This window comes from Hordeum vulgare, chromosome 4H (assembly GCF_904849725.1).
Source record: "Hordeum vulgare subsp. vulgare chromosome 4H, MorexV3_pseudomolecules_assembly, whole genome shotgun sequence".
NCBI lineage: Eukaryota > Viridiplantae > Streptophyta > Magnoliopsida > Poales > Poaceae > Hordeum > Hordeum vulgare.
This window is the reverse complement of record NC_058521.1, coordinates 565,889,500-565,902,754: the sequence shown is the minus strand read 5'-3', so window position 1 is coordinate 565,902,754 and position 13,255 is coordinate 565,889,500. Positions and strand designations below refer to the sequence as shown.

The window sequence follows — 13,255 nt, the reverse complement described above, 5'->3', positions numbered from 1 at the left end:
TTCGAGGAGATGTAGCTTTCTCTCTCTCTCTGTGTGAAGTTCTGTGTGTTAACAGAGAGGTGAGAGTTGTGAGAGTTAAAATAAATAAATAAAATAAATGATGTATAAGATACGTATGTATGTATGTATGTATGAGATGCGATGTATGTATTGCGTATATAGGTATTTGGAGGAATACGATAATTGCATGATTATGTATGTGTGAAAAAGATGAGTATATGGCCTAAAGTCACTTACCGGTGGGGCCAACGCACCCGCTGTCTATGACAGGGAGGCCCCACGCGATAATTAAAAAAATAAAAATAATGTTAATGTTTTTATTAAATAAATAAATAGATATATTAGTTAAATTAATTAATTGGATAATTAGAATAATTAGAGTATGACATGCGGGTCCCCCACTAAATTAATCTGATTAATTAATATTTAATCTTAATTAAAACTTGTGCCTATGACGTTCGGGACCCGCTGGTCAGTTGACCAGTCAATTGTTGATGTGAGCATCACATCATGCTGATGTCATAATAGCTTTTTATTGAATTATTTAAATCTGTTTTTAATTCCTAATTATTGAATAAAACTTTAAAAATTAATATTAAATAATCCATAAGTCAGATCAAAATATTTTCAACATGAAAGTTGATTAGCAGAACGAGACGAACCCGGATACACGGTCCATTCGTGTGTCACGCGTCCCTAGTATAGCAAACATGGAACATTCCCATCGTAGTATGACCAGTAGTAGCCCGAGACCCGGAAAATATTGTCAGATATTCTTCCGACCCGTCTATGACGGATGTTGCTGCGTTAGCTCATGTCTAGCCTGCATCTTGCCATGTCATGCTTTGTGTTGCACCGTGTTGGGGAACGTCGCATGGGAAACAAAAATTTTCCTACGCGCACGAAGACCTATCATGGTGATGTCCATCTACGAGAGGGGATGTGTGATCTACGTACCCTTGTAGACCGTACAACAGAAGCGTTAGTGAACGTGGTTGATTTAGTGGAACGTCCTCGCGTCCCTCGATCCGCCCCACGAACCGTCCCGCGATCAGTCCCACGATCTAGTGCCGAACGGACGGCACCTCCGCGTTCAGCACACGTACAGCTCGACGATGATCTCGGCCTTCTTGATCCAGCAAGAGAGACGGAGAGGTAGAAGAGTTCTCCGGCAGCGTGACGGCGCTCCGGAGGTTGGTGGTGATCTTATCTCAGTAGGGCTCCGCCCGAGCTCCGCAGAAACGCGATCTAGAGGAAAAACCGTGGAGGTATGTGGTCGGGCTGCCGTGGAAAAGTCGTCTCAAATCAGCCCTAAAACCTCCGTATACATAGGAGGAAGAGGGGGAGCTTTGCCGTGGGGTCCAAGGACCCCTAAGGGCTTCGGCCGAGCCAAGGGGGGAAGCCCTCCCCTTCCAAACCGAGTCCAACTAGGTTTGGAAGGAGGAGTCCTTCCCCCTTTTCCCACCTCCTCCTTTTTTTCTTTTCTCTTTGATTTTCTTCCTATCTCGCATAGGGCCTTCTTGGGCTGTCCCACCAGCCCACTAAGGGCTGGTGTGCCACACCCAAGGCCTATGGGCTTCCCCGGGGTGGGTTGCCCCCCGGTGAACTCCCGGAACCCATTCGTCATTCCCGGTACATTCCCGGTAACTCCGAAAACCTTCCGGTAATCAAATGAGGTCATGCTATATATCAATCTTCGTTTCCAGACCATTCCGAAAACCCTCGTGACGTCTGTGATTTCATCCGGGACTCCGAACAACATTCGGTAACCAACCATATAACTCAAATACGCATAAAACAACGTCGAACCTTAAGTGTGCAGACCCTGCGGGTTCGAGAACTATGTAGACATGACCCGAGAGACTCCTCGGTCAATATCCAATAGCGGGACCTGGATGCCCATATTGGATCCTACATATTCTACGAAGATCTTATCGTTTGAACCTCAGTGCCAAGGATTCATATAATCCCGTATGTCATTCCCTTTGTCCTTCGGTATGTTACTTGCCCGAGATTCGATCGTCAGTATCCGTATACCTATTTCAATCTCGTTTACCGGCAAGTCTCTTTACTCGTTCTGTAATACAAGATCCCGCAACTTACATTAAGTCACATTGCTTGCAAGGCTTGTGTGTGATGTTGTATTACCGAGTGGGCCCCGAGATACCTCTCCGTCACACAGAGTGACAAATCCCAGTCTCGATCCATACTAACTCAACGAACACCTTCGGAGATACCTGTAGAGCATCTTTATAGTCACCCAGTTACGTTGCGACGTTTGATACTCACAAAGTATTCCTCCGGTGTCAGTGAGTTATATGATCTCATGGTCATAGGAACAAATACTTGACACGCAGAAAACAGTAGCAACAAAATGACACGATCAACATGCTACGTCTATTAGTTTGGGTCTAGTCCATCACGTGATTCTCCTAATGACGTGATCCAGTTATCAAGCAACAACACCTTGTTCATAATCAGAAGACAGTGACTATCTTTGATCAACTGGCTAGCCAACTAGAGGCTTGCTAGGGGCAGTGTTTTGTCTATGTATCCACACATGTATATAAGTCTTCATTCAATACAATTATATTATGGATAATAAATGATTATCTTGATACAGGAATTATAATAATAACTATATTTATTATTGCCTCTAGGGCATAATTCCAACAGTCTCCCACTTGCACTAGAGTCAATAATCTAGCCCTCACATCATCATGCGAATTACATTGTAATAAATCTAACACCCATACAGTTCTAGTGTTGATCATGCTTTTCCCGTGGAAGAGGTTTAGTTAGCGGGTCTGCTACATTCAGATCCGTGTGCACTTTGCATATATTCACGTCCTCCCCTTCGACGTAGTCGCGGATGAGGTTGAAGCGTCGTTTGATGTGTGTGGACTTCTTGTGAAACCATGGTTCCTTTGCTAAGGCAATGGCACCCGTGTTGTCACAGAACAAGGTTATTGGATTCAGTGCACTTGGCACCACTCCAAGATCCGTCATGAACTGCTTCATCCAGACACCCTCCTTAGCTGCCTCCGAGGGAGCCATGTACTCCGCTTCACATGTAGAATCTGCTACGACGCTTTGCTTGGAACTGCACCAGCTTACCGCACCCCCATTAAGAGTAAATACGTATCCGGTCTGCGACTTAGAGTCATCCGGATATGTGTCAAAGCTTGCATCGACGTAACCCTTTACGGTGAGCTCTTCGTCACCTCCATACATGAGAAACATCTCATTAGTCCTTTTCAGGTACTTCAGGATATTCTTGACCGCCGTCTAGTGATCCACTCCTGGATTACTCTGGAACCTGCCTGCCATACTTATGGCCAGGCTAACGTCCGGTCTAGTGCACAGCATTGCATACATGATAGAACCTATGGCTGAAGCATAGGGGACGACGCTCATATGCTCTCTCTCCTCATCAGTTGCTGGGCACTGAGTCTTACTCAATCTCGTACCTTGTAAAACTGGCAAGAACCCTTTCTTGGACTGTTCCATTTTGAACCTCTTCAAAACTTTATCAAGGTATGTGCTTTGTGAAAGTCCTATCAGGCGTTTTGATCTATCCCTGTAGATCTTAATGCCTAGAATGTAAGCAGCTTCTCCTAGGTCCTTTATAGAGAAACTTTTATTCAAGTAATCCTTTATGCTCTCCAAAAACTCTACGTTGTTTCCAATCAGCAATATGTCATCCACATATAATATTAGAAACGCCACAGAGCTCCCACTCACTTTCTTGTAAATACAAGATTCTCCAACCACTTGTATAAACCCAAATGCTTTGATCACCTCATCAAAGCGTTTATTCCAACTCCGAGATGCTTGCACCAGTCCATAAATGGATCGCTGGAGCTTGCACACCTTGTTAGCATTCTTAGGATCGACAAAACCTTCGGGTTGCATCATATACAACTCTTCCTTAAGGAAACTGTTAAGGAACGCCGTTTTGACATCCATCTGCCAGATTTCATAATCAAAAAATGCAGCTATTGCTAACATGATTCTGACGAACTTAAGCATCGCTACGGGTGAGAATGTCTCATCGTAGTCAACTCCTTGAACTTGTGAAAAACCCTTTGCCACAAGTCAAGCTTTATAAATGGTCACATTGCCGTCAGCATCCGTCTTCCTTTTAAAGATCCATTTGTTCTGAATAGCCTTACGGCCCTCACGTAGTACTTCCAAAGTCCACACTTTGTTCTCATACATGGATCCTATCTCGGACTTCATGGCTTCTAGCCATTTGTTGGAATCTGGGCCCACCATTGCTTCTTCATAATTTGCAGGTTTATTGTTGTCTAACAACATGATTGACAAGACGGGATTACCGTACCACTCTGGAGCAGCACGTGGTCTCGTTGACCTGCGTGGTTCGACAGAAACTTGAACCGGAGTTTCATGATCATCATCATTAACTTCCTCCTCAACCGGCGTCGCAACGACAAAGGTTTCCCCTTGCCCTACGCCACCATCCAGAGGGATGAGAGGTTCGACAACCTCATCAAGTTCTATCTTCCTCCCACTCAATTCTCTCGAGAGAAACTCCTACTCGAGAAAAGCTCCGTTTTTAGCAACAAACACTTTGCCCTCGGATTTGAGATAGAAGGTGTACCCAACTGTCTCTTTTGGGTAACCTATGAAGATGCACTTTTCCGCTTTGGGTTCCAGCTTTTCAGGCTGAAGCTTTTCGACATAAGCATCACATCCCCAAACTTTAAGAAACGACAACTTTGGCCTTTTGCCATACCACAGTTCGTATGGTGTCGTCTCAACGGATTTTGATGGTTCCCTATTTAAAGTGAATACAGCTGTTTCTAATGCATAACCCCAAAACGATAACGGCAAATCAGTAAGAGACATCATAGATCGCACCATCTCTAATAAAGTACGATTACGACGTTCGAACACACCATTACGCTGTGGTGTTCCAGGCGGTGTCAACTGTGAAACAATTTCACATTGTCTTAAGTGAGCACCAAACTCGAAACTCAGATATTCACCCCCACGATCAGACCGTAGGAACTTGATCTTCTTGTTACGATGATTTTCAACTTCACTATGAAATTGCTTGAACTTTTCAAATGTTTCAGACTTGTGCTTCATTAAGTAGACATAACCATATCTACTCAAATCGTCAGTGAAGGTGAGAAAATAACGATATCCGCCGCGTGCCTCTACGGTCATCGGACCACACACATCGGTATGTATGATTTCCAACAAGTCACTTGCACGCTCCATTGTTCCGGAGAACAGAGTTTTAGTCATCTTGCCCATGAGGCATGGTTCGCACGTGTCAAGTGAATCAAAGTGAAGTGACTCCAAAAGTCCATCGGCATGGAGTTTCTTCATGCACTTTACACCAATATGACCTAAGCGACAGTGCCACAAAAATATGGCGCTATCATTGTTAACTCTAACTCTTTTGGCCTCAATGTTATGTATGTGTGTATCGCTATCAAGATTCAATATGAACAATCCTCTCACATTGGGTGCATGACCATAAAAGATGTTACTCATAGAAATAGAACAACCATTATTCTCTGACTTAAAAGAGTAACCGTCTCGCAATAAACAAGATCCAGATATAATGTTCATGCTCAATGCAGGCACTAAATAACAATGATTCAAGTTCATAACTAATCCTGATGGTAACTGAAGTGAAACTGTGCCGACGGTGATTGCATCAACCTTGGAACCATTTCCTACGCGCATCGTCACTTCATCTTTCGCCAGCCTTCGTCTATTCCGCAGTTCCTGTTTTGAGTTGCAAATAGCAACAGAACCGGTATCGAAAACCTAGGCACTACTACGAGAGCCGGTTAAGTACACATCAATAACATGTATATCAAATATACCTGATTTTTCTTTGGCCACCTTCTTATCAGCCAAATACTTGGGGCAATTGCGCTTCCAGTGACCCATACCCTTGCAATAGTAACACTCTGTTTCAGGCTTAGGTCCACCTTTGGGTTTCTTCGTCGGATTGGCAACAGGCTTGCCGCTCTTCTTTGATTTACCCTTCTTGCCTTTGCCGTTTCTCTTGAAACTAGTGGTCTTATTCACCATCAACTCTTGATGTTCTTTACGGAGTTCAGACTCTGCGACTTTCAGCATCGCAAAGAACTCGCCGGTGTCTTGTTCATCCCTTGCATGTTGTAGTTCAACACAAAGCCTTTATAGCTTGGCGGCAGTGATTGAAGGATTCTGTCAGTGATAGCCTCTTGCGGGAGTTCAATCCCCAGGTCAGCTAGACGGTTTGAGTACCCAGACATTTTGAGCACATGTTCACTGACAGACGAGTTCTCCTCCATCTTGCAAGCATAGAATTTATAGGAGGTCTCATACCTCTCGATCCGGGCGTTCTTCTGAAAGATAAAATTCAACTCCTAGAACATCTCAAATGCTCCATGACGCTCAAAGCGACGTTGAAGTCCCGGTTCTAAGCCATACAAGACTGCACATTGAACTACTGAGTAGTCCTCCTTACGTGCTAACCAAGCGTTCTTAACATCCCGATCAGCCGTAGCGGGTGGTTCATCTCCTAGCGCAGCATTAAGGACATAATCCTTCTTCCCAGCTTGTAAGATTAGCTTAAGATTGCGAGCCCAGTCTACAAAGTTGCTTCCATCATCTTTCAACTTAGCTTTCTCTAGGAATGTATTAAAATTCAGGGTGACTGTCGCGTGAGCCATGATCTACAACACAAATATATTCAAAGTGGACTTAGACTATGTTCAAGATAATTAGAGTTTAACTTAATCAAATTACTCGCTAAACTCCCACTCAAAAAGTACATCTCTCTAGTCATTTGAGTGGTTCATAATCCACTTACACTAGCTCAAGTCCGATCATCACGTGAGTTGAGCATAGTTTCAGTGGTAAGCATCCCCATGCTAATCATATCATCTATATGATTCATGATCGACCTTTCGGTCTCATGTGTTCCGAGGCCATGTCTGCACATGCTAGGCTCCTCAAGCTTAACCCAAGTGTTCCGCGTGCGTAACTGTTTTGCACCCGTTGTATGTGAACGTTGAGTCTATCACACCCGATCATCACGTGGTGTCTCGAAACGACGAACTGTAGCAACGGTGCACAGTCGGGGAGAACACAATTTCGTCTTGAAATTTTGGTGAGAGATCACCTCATAATGCTACCGTCGTTCCAGGCAAAATAAGGTGCATAAAAGGATTAACATCACATGCAATTCATAAGTGACATGATATGGCCATCATCACGTGCTCCTTGATCTCCATCACCAAGCACCGACACGATCTTCTTGTCACCGGCGCCACCATGATCTCCATCAACGTGTCGCCATCGGGGTTGTCGTGCTACTCATGCTATTACTACTAAAGCTACATCCTAGCAAAATAGTAAACGCATCTGTAAGCACAAACGTTAGTATAAAGACAACCCTATGGCTCCTGCCCGTTGCCGTACCATCGACGTGCAAGTCGATATTATCTATTACAACATGATCATCTCATACATCCAATATATCACATCACATTGTTGGCCATATCACATCACAAGCATACCCTGCAAAAACAAGTTAGACGTCCTCTAATTTTGTTATTGCATGTTTTACGTGGTGACCATGGGTATCTAGTAGGATCGCATCTTACTTACGCAAACACCACAACGGAGATATATGAGTTGCTATTTAACCTCATCCAAGGACCTCCTCGGTCAAATCCGATTCAACTAAAGTTGGAGAAACTGACACTCGCCAGTCATCTTTGAGCAACGGAGTTACTCGTAGCGATGAAACCAGTCTCACAAGCGTACGAGTAATGTCGGTCCGAGCCGCTTCGATCCAACAATACCGCGGAATCAAGAAAAGACTAAGGAGGGCAGCAAAACGCACATCACTACCCACAAAAACTTTTGTGTTCTACTCGAGAAGACATCTACGCATGAACCTAGCTCATGATACCACTGTTGGGGAACGTCGCATGGGATACAAAATTTTTCCTACGCGCACAAAGACCTATCATGGTGATGTCCATCTACGAGAGGGGATGTGTGATCTATGTACCCTTGTAGACCGTACAGCAGAAGCGTTAGTGAACGTGGTTGATGTAGTGGAACGTCCTCACGTCCCTCGATCCGCCCCGCGAACCGTCCCGCGATCAGTCCCACGATCTAGTGCCGAACGGATGGCACCTCCGCGTTCAGCACACGTACAGCTCGATGATGATCTCGGCCTTCTTGATCCAGCAAGAGAGACGGAGAGGTAGAAGAGTTCTCCGGCAGCGTGATGGTGCTCCGGAGGTTGGTGGTGATCTTATCTCAGCAGGGCTCCGCCCGAGCTCCGCAGAAACGCGATCTAGAGGAAAAACCGTGGAGGTATGTGGTCGGGCTGCCATGGAAAAGTCATCTAAAATCAGCCCTAAAACCTCCGTATATATAGGGGGAAGAGGGGGAGCCTTGCCTTGGGGGTCCAAGGACCCCTAAGGGCTTCAGCCGAGCTAAGGGGGGCAGCCCTCCCCTTCCAAACCGAGTCCAACTAGGTTTGGAAGGAGGAGTCCTTCCCCCTTTTCCCACCTCCTCCTTTTTTTTCTTTTCTCTTTGATTTTCTTCCCATGGCGTATAGGGCCTTCTTGGGCTGTCCCACCAGCCCACTAAGGGCTGGTGTGCCACCCCCAAGGCCTATGGGCTTCCCCGGGGTGGGTTGCCACCCGGTGAACTCCCAGAACCCATTCGTCATTCCCGGTACATTCCCGGTAACTCCGAAAACCTTCCGGTAATCAAATGAGGTCATCCTATATATCAATCTTCGTTTCTGGACCATTCCGGAAACCCTCGTGACGTCCGTGATCTCATTCGGGACTCCGAACAACATTCGGTAACCAACCATATAACTCAAATACGCATAAAACAACGTCGAACCTTAAGTGTGCAGACCCTGCGAGTTCGAGAACTATGTAGACATGACCCGAGAGACTCCTCGGTCAATATCCAATAGCGGGACCTAGATGCCCATATTGGATCCTACATATTCTACGAAGATCTTATCGTTTGAACCTCAGTGCCAAGGATTCATATAATCCCGTATGTCATTCCCTTTGTCCTTCGGTATGTTACTTGCCCGAGATTCGATCGTCAGTATCCGTATACCTATTTCAATCTCGTTTATCGGCAAGTCTCTTTACTCGTTCCGTAATACAAGATCCCGCAACTTACATTAAGTCACATTGCTTGCAAGGCTTGTGTGTGATGTTGTATTACCGAGTGGGCCCCAAGATACCTCTCCGTCACACGGAGTGACAAATCCTAGTCTCGATCCATACTAACTCAACGAACACCTTCGGAGATACCTGTAGAGCATCTTTATAGTCACCCAGTTACGTTGCGACGTTTGATACACACAAAGTATTCCTCCGGTGTCAGTGAGTTATATGATCTCATGGTCATAGGAACAAATACTTGACACGCAGAAAACAGTAGCAACAAAATGACACGATCAACATGATACGTCTATTAGTTTGGGTCTAGTCCATCACGTGATTCTCCTAATGACGTGATCCAGTTATCAAGCAACAACACCTTGTTCATAATCAGAAGACACTGACTATCTTTGATCAACTGGCTAGCCAACTAGAGGCTTGCTAGGGGCAGTGTTTTGTCTATGTATCCACACATGTATATAAGTCTTCATTCAATACAATTATAGCATGGATAATAAACGGTTATCTTGATACATGAATTATAATAATAACTATATTTATTATTGCCTCTAGGGCATAATTCCAACACACCGTTGCTATTATTTATTGTTTCTTCCCCCTCTTCTTACCGGTAGGCCCCGAGACTGACTCTGCTGCCGGGTACATCTATGACCCTGCCGATCAGTCCTTTGCCGCAGAGCAGCAAGGCAAGCAAACCCCCCCTTGATCATTCCTATATTGCCTATGTCTTTCTTCCTACTGCTTGCATTAGTATTTTGCTACTGTTGTAGTTAGCTCCTATATCTGATGCATAACCTATTTTTGATGAACTGCTACTTTCAGTCCTGTACTTTAAATCTGCTTAGTATAGGTGGAGCAGTCATCCCCTCTGACCCCGTAGTCCAGTTGCCCCGCTTGTTTTCAAATCTCGATCTCTGATCGACGAGCTAGACCCGACACACCACTTAGACCCCCTTCGTTGATACTAGCGGGTACCTCGCTAAGTACTCGTGATGATATCTCTGTAGTATAGCTAGTCGGTCGTGGTTATCGAGGGTGATTCCTCTTTCACCATTCCCGATGACGCCTCTGTCGTGCAACCCCTCAAGTGTGGGACCCCCGAGGGTGATTCCTCTAAGACCACCTTGACGGGTACATCATTTGGAATCCAACGAGGGTGATACCTCGGACCCCCCCGATGTTACAACCACACAGTTACTCGTGCATGTTACTGGGATCGTTGATGTTTAGTTGTAAGACGGGTGGATTCCCGTGAGACTGTGTTGTTGGCCTAATTAAAATGTTAATGGATTTGGGTATTTGATCTGGGTTGGTTGGAGACCTTTTCGCACTAACCTGCTACACGGGAAGAATTATGGGTACTCGGCGTCACGGTATCAGCCGAAGCTTTTCAGATGTCAGCAATCGTAGTGGCGCGCGCCCGAGTGGTCCCGAGATGCATTGCGCTTGTGATTAAGGGATGCTAGGACTGACGTCGGCCGCCCTCGCATCGTGCAGGAGCGCGGAGGGGAACTGGGCCCATGAACCCTTTGCGCTTAGGATTTAGACCGACGGGCTGACCTCTCTGATTAGTCTTAGGTGGGGCTGCGACGCGTCGATATTCCGAGGCTGGGCAGGACCCAGAAAAGTATGTCCGGCCAGAGTGTTATCGAGCGTGACGGGACATGTGGTGCACCCCTGCAGGGATGAAAATTAACTATTCGGATAGCCGTGTCCACGGTTGCAGGACGACTTGGAGTTGTGCCCCGATCTTATACAACTACAATTGTTACTTAACTGGAATTAGTTTGCCTCGGGATTGCTTCCTCGCAGGGAGTCGAGGGAGGATCTTTAGGCATGACCTCACTTTAATATTGCTGCAACAATATGACTTTTAATCTGTTACCCCTGTTCTACTCTCGTCTATTGCTGCAAGACCCTGAAGATGCTAGTCTTTGATAGGACTAGGCCTTCTCTCTCTATTCTCGCATTGCTGCAGTCAGTCCACATATAACCCCCCCGTTCTTTGATACTGATGCATAATTAGAATAGTTCTGATGTAAGACTTGCGAGTACTTTCGATGAGTACTCACCTCTGCTTTGCTCCCCCTCTTGTCCCCTCGATCCGTTGCTGCGACCAGATGATGGAGCCCAGGAGATGGAGGTTCCCGCCGACGACGACTCCTACCCCGACGGTGCCTACTACTACGTGGAGGCCGCTGATGATCAGGAGTAGTTAGGAGGTTCCCAGGTAGGAGGCCTCGCCTCATTCGATCGTTGTATCTTTTGTGCTAGCCTTCTCTAAGGCACCCCATGTTTTATGTCTGTACTCAGATTTTGTTGCTTCCGCTGACTCGTGTGTTTATCGAGCTTTCGTATTCTAGCCCTCGAGGCCCCTGGCTTGTAATATGAAGCTGATGTTATTTTATTTGTGTCTAGAGTTGTGTTGTGATATCTTCCCGTGAGTCCTTGGGTTTGATCGTACGCATTTGCGTGTATGATTAGCGTACGATTAAATCGAGGGCGTCACAGACCTAAACTTTTCACATGCAAACACGACTGCTAAAAATTCCTTTTCCGTAGTAGCATAGTTTCTTTGGACACTTTCTAGAGTTTTACTAGCATAGTGAATAACATTCAACTTCTTATCAACTCTTTGCCCTAGGACAGCACCAACAGCATAATCACTAGCATCACACATGATCTCAAAAGGTAAGTTCTAATCAGGTGGTTGAACAATAGGTGCAGTTATCAAAGCCTTCTTAAGTATTTCGAAGGCTTCCTCACAACCATCGACAAAAACAAAAGGAATATCCTTTTGCAAGAGATTTGTAATAGGCCTAGAAATCTTAGAGAAGTCTTTAATGAACCTTCTATAGAAACCAGCATGACCAAGGAAACTTCTTATACCTTTGATATCTGTGGGGTATGGCATTTTCTCGATTGCATCAACCTTAGCCTTATCGACTTCAATACCTCTTTCCAAAATTTTATGTCCTAAGACGATGCCTTCATTAACCATAAAGTGGCACTTCTCCCAATTCAAGACAAGATTGGTGTCTTTACATCTCTGCAAGACTCGATCAAGGTTGCTGAGGCAATCATCAAAAGAAGACCCGTAAACGGAGAAGTCATCCATGAAAACCTCAACAATCTTTTCACAAAAGTCAGAGAATATAGCCATCATACATCTTTGAAAGGTGGCAGGTGCATTACATAAGCCAAAATGCATACGTCTATAAGCAAAGGTACCGAAAGGGCAGGTGAAAGTGGTTTTCTCATGATCAGATTGTGCAACTAGTATTTGGGAGAAACCAGAATAACCGTCTAGAAAGCAGAAGTGTGTGTGTTTAGATAGTCTTTCTAGCATTTGGTCGATAAAAGGCAAAGGGTAATGATCTTTCCTAGTGGCTTTATTCAATTTCCTAAAGTCGATCACCATCCTATAGCTAGTAATAATCCTCTGTGGGATCAATTCATCCTTATCATTAGGGACAACGGTAATGCCTCCCTTCTTAGGGACGCAATGCACCGGACTCACCCAATCACTATGAGCAACAAGATAAATAATACCTGCTTCCAAGAGCTTTATTATTTCTTTTCTTACTACCTCTTTCATCTTAGGATTTAATCTCCTTTGATGATCATCAATTGGTTTGGAATCATGATCAGTTTTAATCTTGTGTTGGCATAGAGTGGGACTAATGCCCTTAAGATCATCAAGAGTATATCCAATAGCAGCATGGTGCTTCCTCAGAGTTTTTAGTAACTTTATTTCTTCGTGCTCTGAGAGGCTAGCACTAATTATGACAGGATATATCTCTTTTTCATCAAGATAAGCATACTTAAGAGTATCAGGCAACTGTTTAAGCTCGAACACAGGATCACCCTTTGGTGGAGGTGGATCCCCAAGCAGTTCAACAGGCAAATTATTCTTAAGGATAGGATATATTGTTCTAAGACAACTCTATCTAACTCATCTCTCTCATCCATATGCATATCATTTTCATGCTCAAGCAAGTATTGCTCTAAGGGATCAGTAGGAATCACGACAATAGAAGCTAAGGTAA

The 13,255-nt window shown here is 44.8% G+C and overlaps 1 pseudogene; it reads left to right on the top strand.

The window, feature by feature from the left end:
• Positions 1 to 13,255, top strand: part of LOC123450766 — a 57,021-nt pseudogene that overhangs the window by 23,078 nt on the left and 20,688 nt on the right.